Source organism: Hippopotamus amphibius, chromosome 2 (assembly GCF_030028045.1).
Source record: "Hippopotamus amphibius kiboko isolate mHipAmp2 chromosome 2, mHipAmp2.hap2, whole genome shotgun sequence".
Taxonomy (NCBI): domain Eukaryota; kingdom Metazoa; phylum Chordata; class Mammalia; order Artiodactyla; family Hippopotamidae; genus Hippopotamus; species Hippopotamus amphibius.
The window spans coordinates 22,435,669-22,448,690 of NC_080187.1; the positions used below are offsets into that span (position 1 = coordinate 22,435,669).

Consider the following 13,022-nt stretch of genomic DNA (forward strand, 5'->3'; position numbering starts at 1 on the left):
AGGCTATTTGATATCTAATCCCTTATACATTTCTATCAAGAAAAGCCAGAAAAACCTACCTAGCTCTCTGGCATCCTAAGAGACTTTATGCGAAAGGCTTAGCAGAACTCCTTGTCATTAAGATTCTTAAATAGGTACTAATTAGTATAGTAGGACGGAGCCCTGTGTACCCCATACCCAACCGCAATTAGTGGCCAATCATGTTTCATCTGCTCTTCATCCCACTCCCCCACTCCCTGGATTGTTTTGAAGCAAATCCCAGTCTTCATATAATTTCATCTCTAAATATTTCAGTATTTATAAATCCATATATTGCAATTGTTGATACAGTCTTTTACTATACAGCTTCCCCTTCCACCTTTCTTGTCCCCTTGCAACTTATTTGTTGAAGAAATTGAACTATTCATTTTGTGAAAATTCTAACAATCTGGATTTTGCTGATGATGTCCCCATGGTATTTTAACATGTCTCCCCATCTCAAATTTTCTGCTTCTTTTCTTACCTCCTGCCTCCCTCCCTCTTTTTTTTTTTTTTCTTATTTTGAGAGAGGGGAGAATATTTCATAGAAGTTACTATGCACTTATATAATGTGTCTTTTCTTGCTGATCATTGCATAGGTCAGTTAATATTTAGGGATTGCAAAATGGCAAAGTTCTATCCTTTTGTGTGTTTTCTTCGGATTACTTTTATGTAATAAGAGAAACTTCTCAGTATCAACTATTTGGTTACTCTGAGGTACAGTCTCTATAGGAAAGACAAGATAAATGCTTGATTCTTTAACTTGCCTGTTTTTGAAATAATTATTTCCTATCATGCTCCAAAAATTTGTTTACCTTGTTTTTCTTTCAACTTACATTTTTATGGAAAATTTCAAACATTTGTAACAGTAGAAAGACTAGCACAATGAAACTTATGTTCCTGTCACCTAAATTATAGATTCATATTCAGTGTTTTATCTTCTATAACCATACTCATTCTTCCCTTCTACTTGGAAAATTAACTTAATTCATTTTACATAGTAGTTTTCAAACTGGTGAAAAGTTGTATATAATATTTAAAAATTTCTGCCACTTCCCTGGTGGCACAGTGATTAAGAGTCCACCTGCCAAAGCAGGGGACACGGGTTTGAGCCCTGGTCCTGGAAGATCCCACATGCCGCGGAGCAACTAAGCCCGTGTGCCACAACTACTAAGCCTGCGCTCTAGGGCCCTTGAGCCACAACTGTTGAGCCCATGTGCTGCAACTACTGAAGCCTGCACATCTAGAGCCTGTGCTCCACAACAAGAGAAGCCACCGCAATGAAAAGCCTGCGCACCACAGTGAAGAGTAGCCCCTGCTCTCCGCAACTAGAGAAAACCCACGCACAGCAACAAAGACCCAACTCAGTCAATAAGTAAATTAATTTTAAAAAATTCTGCCTAATTGGTAATTGCAGCCATTTTTTAATTGCTGTTTTTTTTCTGCTGTACCTTTTCTCTTTTTTTCTTCAGCCATCTTACCAGAAGTATTTTCAGAGAACCTGCTTTTCACTTCTTTTGATCCCCCAAATAAGTTAATTTTTTAGTTCATTAATTTTTTTAAAATGCTGTCTTCAGCTTTATTTATATTTTGTGGTTCTTCTGCAGAAGACTTGTGGTGTGTTAATCATAGCTGTCTGCTTCAATTGCCTTGCTTATCCTAAGGATTTCCACCACATATCTGTCTCTTAGGACAAAAACAATAAGTATGGGCTTGAGAGTGACATAAAACTAAGCAGAAATAAAAACGTACTTGGAAAAAAAAGTTTTAGGATTCTCCCAATGATTCTCTCACTCCCATACCTCATTCCTGTACTACCTTAGTGTAGGCTGATTTGATAGACAAATATGTTCACTGGAGGGTCCAAAGTAGTAAAAGTTACTCTAACCATGCCATCAAGGAAGTGTGTAAAGCACTGGTATGTCCTTTCTTGCAGTATGATACTAGCTTACAAACTAATTCTAAATAATTTACCTAATTCATCGACATCTAGTGTTTTTAAATGTCTCTTGATATGGTCCAGGAACAGTGGCTCTCAGCCCCAGATTTTCCAGAGCAGACATAGAATCACTTTATTTTCAGATCATGCTTCCAGGTGTTTGTTTCAAAAATATAGTTCTTAGAGCTACAGAATCAACTGTTAACTAGTGTGTTTGGCATGTGACAAGTCAGCTTACTTCTAAACTAATCGATAAAATCTCACAAAGGCATAAAGATCAAAGAGATTACAGGGTTCTAATGATAACCCCTATTCACTAAGCAAGCAGAGTCTTTCCTTAAATAAAGCACTCGTGCAGAGACCAGCATACAGATTATCTGTTGAATAAATAAAGATTTGCATTTCCTTACAACTGGTAGGAGCTTCTGGTGGAAGCAGCCCCCCATTTTTTTCCTTGTCAGTCCCCATCCTTCACCCCTAAAGTAAAACTACTGAGACCATTATAGATGGAACCTTGGTGCTTCTGGTGACTTTGTAGACAGAAAACTGGTTATTGACCAATACCTCATCTAACCCAAGCTGCCAGCTGGTCATTGAAATACACAGGGAGTTGAGGGAATACTCACGGAAGGAGATGGAGTCCCTGCCTCAACCTACGAAAACACCTCTCCACCTTCACTTCAGGGCTTTGGGAATTTAGTGACAAACTCCAACAGAGTGTGTGTGTTCACAGATCCCTACCCTTACTGGAACTATTGCCTCTGAACTCTACGTTTTCAGGGTAGCCATAATTTGTTCCATCATGACTCCTTAAAGCATAGATTTCCCAAATATGGTCAATCCGAAGGAAGCCAGAATATTCCCTTGCACAATGTATTAGTTTGCTAGAGCCGCCATAACAAAGTACCACCGACTGGGTGGCTTAAACAGCAGAAATTTATTTCCTCAAAGTTCTGGAAGTTAGATGTCAGATCAAGGTCGTTGGCAGGTTTGTCTTCCCTGTATGTGTCCTAATCTCTTATACGGACACCAGTCACACTGGGTTAGGGCCCGCCCATCTGACTTCATTTTACATCAGTTACCTCTTTTTTTTTGGTTCGTTTGATTGGGCTTTATTTATTTACTTAATTAATTGGCTGCATTGGGTCTTCGTTGCTGCACAAGGACTTTCTCTAGTTGAGGTGAGTGGGGGCTAATCTTCGTTGCAGTGTGTGGGCTTCTTAGCTCAGTGGCTTCTCTTGTTGTGGAGCACGGACTCTAGGTGGGCAGGCTTCAGTAGTTGTGGCACGTGCTGAACAGTAGTGGCTCACGCCCTCTAGAGCACAGGCTCAAAAGTTGTGGCGCACGGGCTTAGCTGCTCTGCGACATGTGGGATCTTCCAGGAGCTGAGATTGAACCCGTGTCCCCTGCATTGGCAGGTGGATTCTTAACCACTGTGCCACCTAGGAAGTCCCTCAATTACCTCTTTATAGGCTCTATATCCAAATACAGTCATATTCTGAGGAACTGGGAGCTAGGACTTCAACAGAAGAATTTTGAGGGGACACACTTCAGCCCATAACACACATTTTTCCCATAGGAGCTCATGACCCTGCTAAGAATCTTCAGGACTTTAGGAGCCAGACTCTGACAAAAGCTGTCTATTCTTTAATCTCATTGATTGGGGCCCGTGCTGTTTGTGCAGGAAAAAGAGAATTGAGACTGCAGAGGTTTGAAAAGCAAAATTCTTAAATTGTTAAAAACATAAGTCTTATAGCAAAGATAGTTTGTTTTATTTAACTCATTAAAGAAGGAGCTGGCAGAACGACAGAGCCGCATAGAAAAGAATTAGAAGAACTAGGTTTCATATAATCAGTGGTGAAAGGAATTCTGAAATGAGATTTCTAATTTAAGTATAAAACCAGTTAATCTTCAGCAGGCAATTAAACTGTATAACATTTGAGGTTCTCTTCTGGATACTTAAAAACAAACAAAAAAAAACACGCCCTTACCAGTTTTCTCCAAGTTACCCTCTAACATAGGATTGTTAGTCACCTAATCATTTTGTATTATTTCAAAGTTATTTTTCCCACATGAATAAAATCATCACTTAGAATCTAATACATAATGTCGTTTATCTGGAGTCTCCTTGAACAACTGTGCCAACCATGGACCTTAAAAGGAAAAGCTCTAAAGATTGGCTTCTGGCATGACAGCATGAGGGGCTCCACTGACCTGCTCCCAAGTAAGACTGGTGAAAATTAAAAAAAAAAAAAAAAAAAAAAAAAAGATTGAAGGACTCTGGAAATGCTCCTAAAGACAAACAGTCACAAAGAAACATGTATTCAAGAACATCTACAAAAACTTGGTAAGAAAGGTCAGAGTCTATGTGATATTTGAACAAAGATGGCTCCATCTCTTCCCGGTCCCAACTCCCAGACAGACAGCTGCAGCCAAGAACATCTCCCAGCACGCAGAGGATTTTCTTCCTGGGAGCAGCAGAACAACAGCTTTTCTCATTCTGCCCCGCAGCCATCTGTTGCTGAGGCTCAGTCCCGAGTGTGGTCAAGAGGTGGGGGCTTCGCTCCTCCACCCAGCCCCTAATCGAAGAGTAGAGGCTCCTTCTCAGATGGCGCATGTTGAGAATACTCAGGCCCTGTCACTTTTACCCTGGCCACATTAGGACCCACGTAAGGAGTCTTGACTTTATCTTGTACCTGATGGAGAGCCCTGAAAGTGCTTTCACCTGTGTTGTCAATATGGTAGCCACCAGTCACATGTGGCTTACTGAGCACTTGAAATGTGGCTAGTCCAAACTGAGATGTGCTGTAAGTAGAAAACAGACCCTGGATTTTGGAGACTTGGTACAAAAGAATGTTAAATATGTTACTAATAACTTTTCATATTTATTGCATCCTGAAATAATACTTTGGTATATTGTGTTAAATAAAATATACTGTTAAAATTAATTTCAGCTGTCTTTTAAAATGTGGCTGCTAGAATGTTGTAAATTACATATGAGGTTCAAATTTGTGGCTTATAGTTATATTTCTATTGGACAGTGCTGCTTTAACCCACTGGATGAAGACAGAAGAAGGTCAAGAGCGTGATTTCTGAATCCAGACTGTCTGGGTTCAGAAGAGCTATGCAAAGATCCTGGGCAAATTTCGTAGTTTCTTAGTGTATTAATTTGCTAAGGCTGCCATAACAGAATATGACAGACTGGGTGGTTTCAACAACAGAAATTTATTTCCTTACAGTTCTGGAAGTTGCAAGTCCCAGATCAAGTCGTCAGCAGATTTGATTTCTTCTGAGGCCTCTCCCCTTGCTTGCAGATGGCCATTTTCTTGCAGTGTCCTCACGTGACCTTTGCACTGTGCTCATGCATCCCTGATGCCTCTCCCTCTTCCAAGGACACCACTCATATTGGATTAGGGCCCCATTCTTATGACCTCATTTAACCTTCATTACCTCCTAAAGGCTTATCTCCAAATATAGTCACATTGGGAGTTAAGGCTTCAACCTATGAATGTGGGGGGACAAAATTCAGTCCATTACAACTCGGCACTTTGACTGCCTCTCTATAAAGTGGGGATGATAATAATACCTTTCGTATAGAACTGTTGTGAGGAATAAATGAGTTACTATGCATAAAGTACTTAGAACAGTGCCTGCACAGATTAAATGTTATCCAAAAGCTATCTATTATTATCTGTTCATCCAGATCCTCCAATCATAGGCTTGTCCTTCATGTCCCCACAAGGAAATGATCCACATCCTCCAACTAAGCCAGAAATTTGAATTAAACAGGGTGCTGTTAGCATGGTGGAGCCTCTGCAGACAGCTATTCCTCATCCCTCTACTAGTGTCTTTTTTTCAGCACTATTTTTTCCATTTATGGCAGTTTTTCTCAACTCTTCTTTTATTTATTTATTTATTTATTTATTTATTTATTTATTTATTTATTTATTTATTTATTTTAGTGGCTGCATTGGGTCTTCATTTCTGCACTCGGACTTTCTCTAGTTGCGGCGAGCGGGGGCTGCTCTTCGCTGCAGTGCTCGGGCTTCTTATTGAGGTGGCTTCTCTTGTTGTGCAGCACGGGCTCTAGGCACACAGGCTTCAGTAGTTGCAGCACACGGGCTCAATAGTTGTGGCTTGTGGGCTCTATAGCACAGGCTTAGTAGCTGTGGCACATGGGCTTGGTTGCTCGGCAGCATGTGGGATCTTCCCAGACAAGGGCTCAAACCTGTGTCCCTTGCATTGGCAGGCGGTTTCTTAACCACTGTGCCACCAGGGAAGCCCTCAACTCTTCTTTATTTTCCTTTGATAAACATGTAAGTCTCATGCTCCCCTTTAGGGTTATTAGAAAGTTTATAATAGTGTAACCATCATAGCTTAAAAACAAACAAGGCAATAGCCATGGTTGAGAGCAAATGTATTTTGGTCTTTAAAAAAATTCATGTTTTTTAACCTTATTAAGGTGGTTACCAATGTGAGCACTGAGTGTACAGCTTGCCATAAAAGCCTTGTATCTTATGCAGTGCAGAAGGCACAGCATCTTCAAAGTCAAGTTTGCCCCTGCTTGGTTTGCCTAGCCAGAGGTGCAAATCAGCTTAGCAAATGTACAGTGATGGAAATGGCACACAAATCGCTTCTCTTCTCTGTGATAAACTGGGAACTACTTTATTCCTAAATTTTCCAATGTGCTTTTTTCAAACATTCTCTTATGTAACTGATTCAAACTTGTGTTCATTTCAACCCTTCTTGAGATTTTTCCTGGCAAAGACTGAGTATCAGGAAGAGTTTTCCCCCAGAGTTTCCCAAAGGAAATTTGGGTCTACCCCTGACACAAGGAAAAGTTAGCCTGAATTTATCCTGCAGCTGGACTGGAGGGGGTTGGAATTTGTTTTTCTTGGAAGCCAATCTCAAAATCTTTGTTCTTTAGAACATCATCAAGATGAAAAAATGAAAAGACATTTCAATACCAACTTGAATCTAGAAATGGATTTTTGTTATAAATGCTTACAAGAACAAACAAACTTGGTATTTGAGCTTTTATAATTCAGATTCAACGTCTTCAGGGCTTCAATTCTATATTCCAAGCAAAACAAGCTTAATTGCAAAGTTAGGCTTTTTTGAAAAGTTTGCAAAAGTTAGCCTTACCCCAAAGTAGGGTAACAGTTTCTAAATTTAGCCAAGTGAATATTTCTTTGGCCACCCACAAACTTTAGTATGGAACTGAAGAAATCTGTACAAATTTGGCATTGACATTCAGATATTCAAGAAATAGGCCAATAATCCAGTCATTTTCTACCCACCCACTGATTGCCTTGATGGCTATCTGCCAGGGACTCTAAAACTTACTGCAGCCACACCCATTGTTTGTCCTTTTTTTTTCTTTTTCCCTCCTGTGACCAGGTTCTCATCCCCTCCTACCTCCCCAGAGATCTCATTATCTGCATCCATTGGCCCGTCTCTCCTGCTTCTTCCATCTCATCTGCTTCACTGGATTTTCCTATCAGCCTTTTAACCATGCTCAAGTCCCTCCAATTCTTAAAATTAGGAAATAAACCCCCCCGTGCTCCTTTGCCTACCATTCTATATCACATCTTCCTCTTCATAGCCAGACCTCCATTCAGAATGGTCTCTGTTTCCTCATCTCCCTACACTCATCAAAGCCCCCTCTTTTGTGCATCCGAAGGACTCCAAATGAAAACTTGCTTTAAAATAAAAACCTACACTCCCCTTCAAACAGAGAACACTGACTTTGTGTTGGCACAGATTGTACCAACCATGCAGTACAAATGTGTGCTGAGTGCCACCTTGGTCCTGCAACTTGTTCTGAATGCTTTCTCATTGCGTATTCTCCTCGTGCCTGTCACCCTAGAGTGTCACACTTAAATCTCTGTATTTTGTATAAGGACGTGAGTTTTTAAAAAATTAAATAAAAATATTTTCTATGATTCCCCCCATTTTGAGAGTCTGACATGCACTCTGCCCACCCCCTGGTTGAGAATCACTGATACAGAGAGAGTAAACATGTAGGGAAATAATAATTCCTTCTTTCTTCTAAGTAGACTATGGACCCAGACTTTCTGCACCAGTGGCAATGACATCCCCAGGAAGTATAGACGATTAGAATGCAAGCACAGCCTTGCAATTAGGGCTTCTGAATGCTAGGTGACCTTTTCTCTCGCAGTGGAAATGTCATTGTCATGTTTCTCTTTTAATTTGTGACTAAGAATGAATGTCATCACCCACCATCTCTTGCTCAGAAGAGATTACCAGCCACTATATAAATAACACAGCTCCACGTAATTCGATTTCCCAAGATTGCAGACCTTTAAAGGGAGGGGATCCTTTATTTAAGGAATAATGGAGATAAAACTTTGAGAGGTAACGACCTTAGTGAGACCAAGGCAAATATGAAGATACTTCTGGCTTCCAAACTCGGGAAATTATTGGCCATTCATTCAGCACATGCTAAAGTACTTACTATGTGAGGTCCTGGGGTCACAAGGTGAAACAAGACAAGGTTCTTTGCTCTGGTTAGAGGGAGAGAAATAATTGTAAGCCATTGTAAGAGAGGGGCTTATAAAACACCAGAGGAGCACAATGGAAGGAGAAAGAGCCAGAGGGAAGTCTGGGCAGGATCTTGAAGGATGTAATAGTGCAGAGAGTCTAGGTGCTGCTGTGATAACAGATAAACCTTAAAAATTCACAGCTCTCAATAATAAATAAAAGTTCATTTCTGTGAACCAGGTAACCATCCTCCATCTTGTAGCTATACCATCTAAAACACTTGGCCTCCAAAGTTTCCTCAGCAGGGAAAAAGCGATGATCCTTAAAGGCCTGGTTCCTTTCTTTTTTTTTTTTTTTTTAATTTTTTGTGTGGCACACACAGCATGTGGGAGCTTAGTTTCCCCACGAGGGATCCAACCCACGCTTCCTGCATTGCAAGTGCAGAGTCTCAACCACTGGATCACCAGGGAAGTCCCAAGGCCCTGGTTCTTACATGCCCCACTGCTTGTCTGAGAAGTGACACATGGGATGTACTCATATAATATTATGCATATTATTACATGAGATATTTATATCATATATTATGTATGGATCACACATACGGAAACAGTATTTGTTGTTAATCTGAAATTCAAGTTTAACTGGGTACCCTGTATTTCTATTTGCTAAATCTGGCGCCAGTGAAGGAATGGTTTGTGACATTTTGTGAATGGTTGCCACACCCAGGACGTTTGGGCCTTTGGCACCAGCCTGACATCTTGAGCTGCACAGTCGCCACAGGCCCCAGTGGCTCTTGCTGGCACAGAGGCTCTGCTGGGCAGGCAGAGCAGAGCCCGGATGGTGGCCAGAAGACCACAGCTGTTGGAGGAAACGCAGGGCTGTGAGTGTGGGCGGGAGAGCTCTCTCTGTGCTGACAGTCCCTCAGGAGTTCTTCCTGGGGCCAAGCCTCCCACACACCTGGCCTGGAAGCTCACTTGGGCTTCTAGGGTCAAAGCTGGTCCCACCTGGTCCGTTACAGAAGGGGAGAGGAGACACAGAAGGCGCTGTATCTGTCCAAATGTCCTAGTGGCCACCCAACCCTGCACCCTTCACACAAACTACCACCAAAGGCACAGGGTCCATCTCCCAGGCTCCAGCATCCAGGCCCAGCCCGCAGTGCCCCAGAACATGGGCAGGTTTCAGAACAGCTGCTGACAGGCCCACCCCTGTGTTTGCAGGTCCTGGGGCAAGAGTAAACATACTTCAAATTGAATAATACATCTTCCTACAAAATTGAAAAATATGGGAAAAGCTCTGACTTTTATACGGCTGAACGTTGGCAGACTGTTCAGATGACAGAATTTAATTACTACTGCACATGTCTGGGTGTTCTGTTGAATAGCCGGTGAGTGATGTTTGGAAGAGTAATCAAAGACAGACATGATCTGTAAGATTTGTATAAGTACCCCATAAAAATATTTTTCTATTCATTTCAGCAAAATTATGTTGACATACTAAAGATTTTCACATAACTTGTACTGTTATGACAGTAACATCCAAAGCAGAGATTGGCAAATTTTTCTATGGAGGACCAGATAGCAAAAATTTTAGGTTTTGTGGGCCATATGGCTACTGTGAAAATTACACAGCTCTGCCACTAAATCATGAAAACAGCCATAGATAACCTGTAGATGATGAGTGATGTAGCTGTGTTCCAATAATACTTTATTTACAAAACAAAAACAGATGGTGGGCCTGATTGAATCCTGTAGCATTAAAAATAAAATGTAACTGTGTTCACAGGGTACAAAATTTGAATTTATTTTATCAAAACCAGTAAATCCAAATTTTAAGTTATCTTAATATAATTTGGAGAGTCGTCCTCTAAAATAGTCAAACTCCTCTGTTAAAATGAAGAGTAAAAAAACAAATTATTATTGGTTAATATCAACATTTGAACTCAAAATCATTTAAATAAAGCTTTTAATTTAATTTTGTAAAGATCTGATTGTCTACGAAATCTAAAAAATAAGTCTATAAAAATAAAACTATTCACAGTTCTAGCCTTGAATACTCATTTAGTTGCCAACAGTAAAGAACTGGGATCATGCATCATATGCATTAGATGTAGACCAGTATCTTTACAAATTTAAAAGTCATATGGGGACTTCCCTGGTGGCGCAATGGTTAAGAATCTGCCTGCCAATGCAGGGGACACGGGTCTGAGCCCTGGTCCGGGAAGATCCCACATGCCGAGGAGCAACTAAGCCTGTGCGCCACAACTACTGAGCCTGTGCTCTAGAGGCCACGAGCCTCAACTAACTGAGCCCGTGTACCTACAGCCCGTGCTCTGCAACAAAAGAAGCCACCTCAATGAGGAGCCCCCACTCTCTGCAATTAGAGAAAGCCTTTGCGCAGCAACAAAGACCCAACGCAGCTAAAAATAATTTTTAAAAGAAATTAACATCCTTTTAAAAAAGTCATATGAATTATTAATATTGCAAAACGTTCCTCAACTGTCATGGGCAATTGTTGCAAAAACTGTGTAAATTTGTGAGCACACCTAGAGCCATGGATCAGATATAACGTGAAGAAAAACAGATAGTGGACACTCAGCACTACTGGAAAATGGTATTTCATCATGAAAGAATCTGTTACACCCGTACAATCACAGAGAAGGGATTTAATACATTAATTAATCTGTCTTCTCTCTCTTTGAGGTACTTTCAGTTCTCAATCCTCTCTACCCTTTGAAGCATCTACCTCTGATGTCAGCAGTGGTACAATGAGAAGCTTTCCGGGTATTTGGAAGCTGCCACCTCTTGTTTCAAGAATGTGGGGCAAGAGATGTGGAGAAACATTTCCTGAGTCTGGGTGGGGCTGATCATGAGGGTGGATGTTTAGAGTTTCACGTTGCTTATGCCACTGCCAAGGGCAGAAGACTGAGTGATTTTTAATAAATTAATTTTCAGGTTTTCTCCAAGTCTTTCTTTTCTTCTTTATAATTTTTCCGTATTAGGATATTTCACTTTCCCTGGCAGCTACCCAAGGTGGCAGAGGGTCAGGTCTTGGCTCTGATGGCCCTGGTGGTCTCCCTGGGCAGCTGGATGCCCATTGCGGTCAAGCAGGTACTGCCGAGCTGGGAGGTGGTGGTCATGTGCTGTGAGGGGACCAACATTTCCGGCAATTTCCACAAAAACAAGTTAAAATCCCTGATCTTCCTCTGCAGGCAGATGAACGCCAACCCATCGCAGCCACCATCACTTCCGGCTCCAACAGCATCTTTTGGATGGTGCACAGCAGGCTCTTCCCAAAACCAGGTGATGCCAGGCCACCCTGAGCCCTCAAAGTGTTTGATGGGACCCCACTGCCCTATGACCATGAAACGCAAAGCGTGGTTCCTGCCACCCTCAATGCCTGTGAGGCTTGTGTGAATGTTTGCCTCCCTGGGGCGCCTGGCTCACAGGGTTGGCAGTGGCAGCCCCACTGGAGGAGAAGAGGAAGGAGAAAGCCAAGATCGGTCACAGAAAGGAAGGTTACAGAGACAGGCTGAGAAGAACGTGAAGAAAATTGACAAATACACAGACGTCCTCAAGACTTTCAGATTCCTGGTCTGAGCCTAATAAAGACTGTTTATGCCTCGAAGGAAAATAGAAGTTCCATAATTCACCCCTATGATGTTCATAATCAGATGATGAACCAGAAAGTGCTGTTTTGTGCAATAATAAGTTTAATTGTTAAGAATATGTTTGTAATAGGTAGGACCCTCTGAAAAGTGGGGTTTGGGGTAGAGGGCTCTTCTTGCTACAATTAAAGAGCATCCTGGCTTGGAGACACTTCCTGGGGAAGGTCTTAGAGAACACAGAGGCTTAGGGCTGGGCATGAGCAGTGTTTTCCTTTCAATTTCTGACTCTCTTCTCCAAGTTTCTGTGGCAAATCAGATATTCCAACCCTTAGCAAATTTCTTTGCAGGTGTTTTTTGTTTTTTTTTTTTCCCAGAGGAAAGCCCTTTCCTATCTATCTCATGTTCTCCTTTGGGTCCCTGTTTTCATCTGTTAAAAATCTACCCACCTTTTAGGGTCTAGTTGGAAGGCTTCTTCCTTAATGACCACTTTCTTCATCTGGGCAGCTGGAAGGCCCCTTATCTGAGGCCCCATCGAACTTTGTTTTAGCCAGACAGAAATGCTGCTTAAAAACTAGGTTGATCTAGAAGTCATAGTCCTACCTACATCTTGGCAGAGGCTACAAATGTAGTGTGTGGTTTAAGGAAGCCACAAAATCTCCTTGCCCAGAGCCTCCCCTTTTAGGCTACTCTAGACTGGGTGGGAGCTAGCCTAAGGTGTCTTCAGGCTCATTACTCCCAGATGAGCTGGAGAGTTGGTCTCTAGAAAGCCATTTCTAGTATATTTGGGAGTCGTCATGTTCTAAAAGACCATAGGTAAGTGCAATGGACTGCATCCAACAAAGTAAAATGCAATGGGTATGCATTTAAGATCGTACACTTGAGTTATACAAGATGTGAGTCTACTACAAGGATTTACTATTAGGACCTGTGGGAAAAGATCCACTTGATTCTACACTG

General features: G+C 41.5%; 1 pseudogene; it reads left to right on the plus strand.

Moving 5' to 3' along the window:
• The first annotated feature begins 11,517 nt into the window (after window positions 1-11,517).
• Window positions 11,518-12,057, plus strand: LOC130844286 (60S ribosomal protein L13a-like; annotated as a pseudogene).
• Window positions 12,058-13,022: the final 965 nt, after the last annotated feature.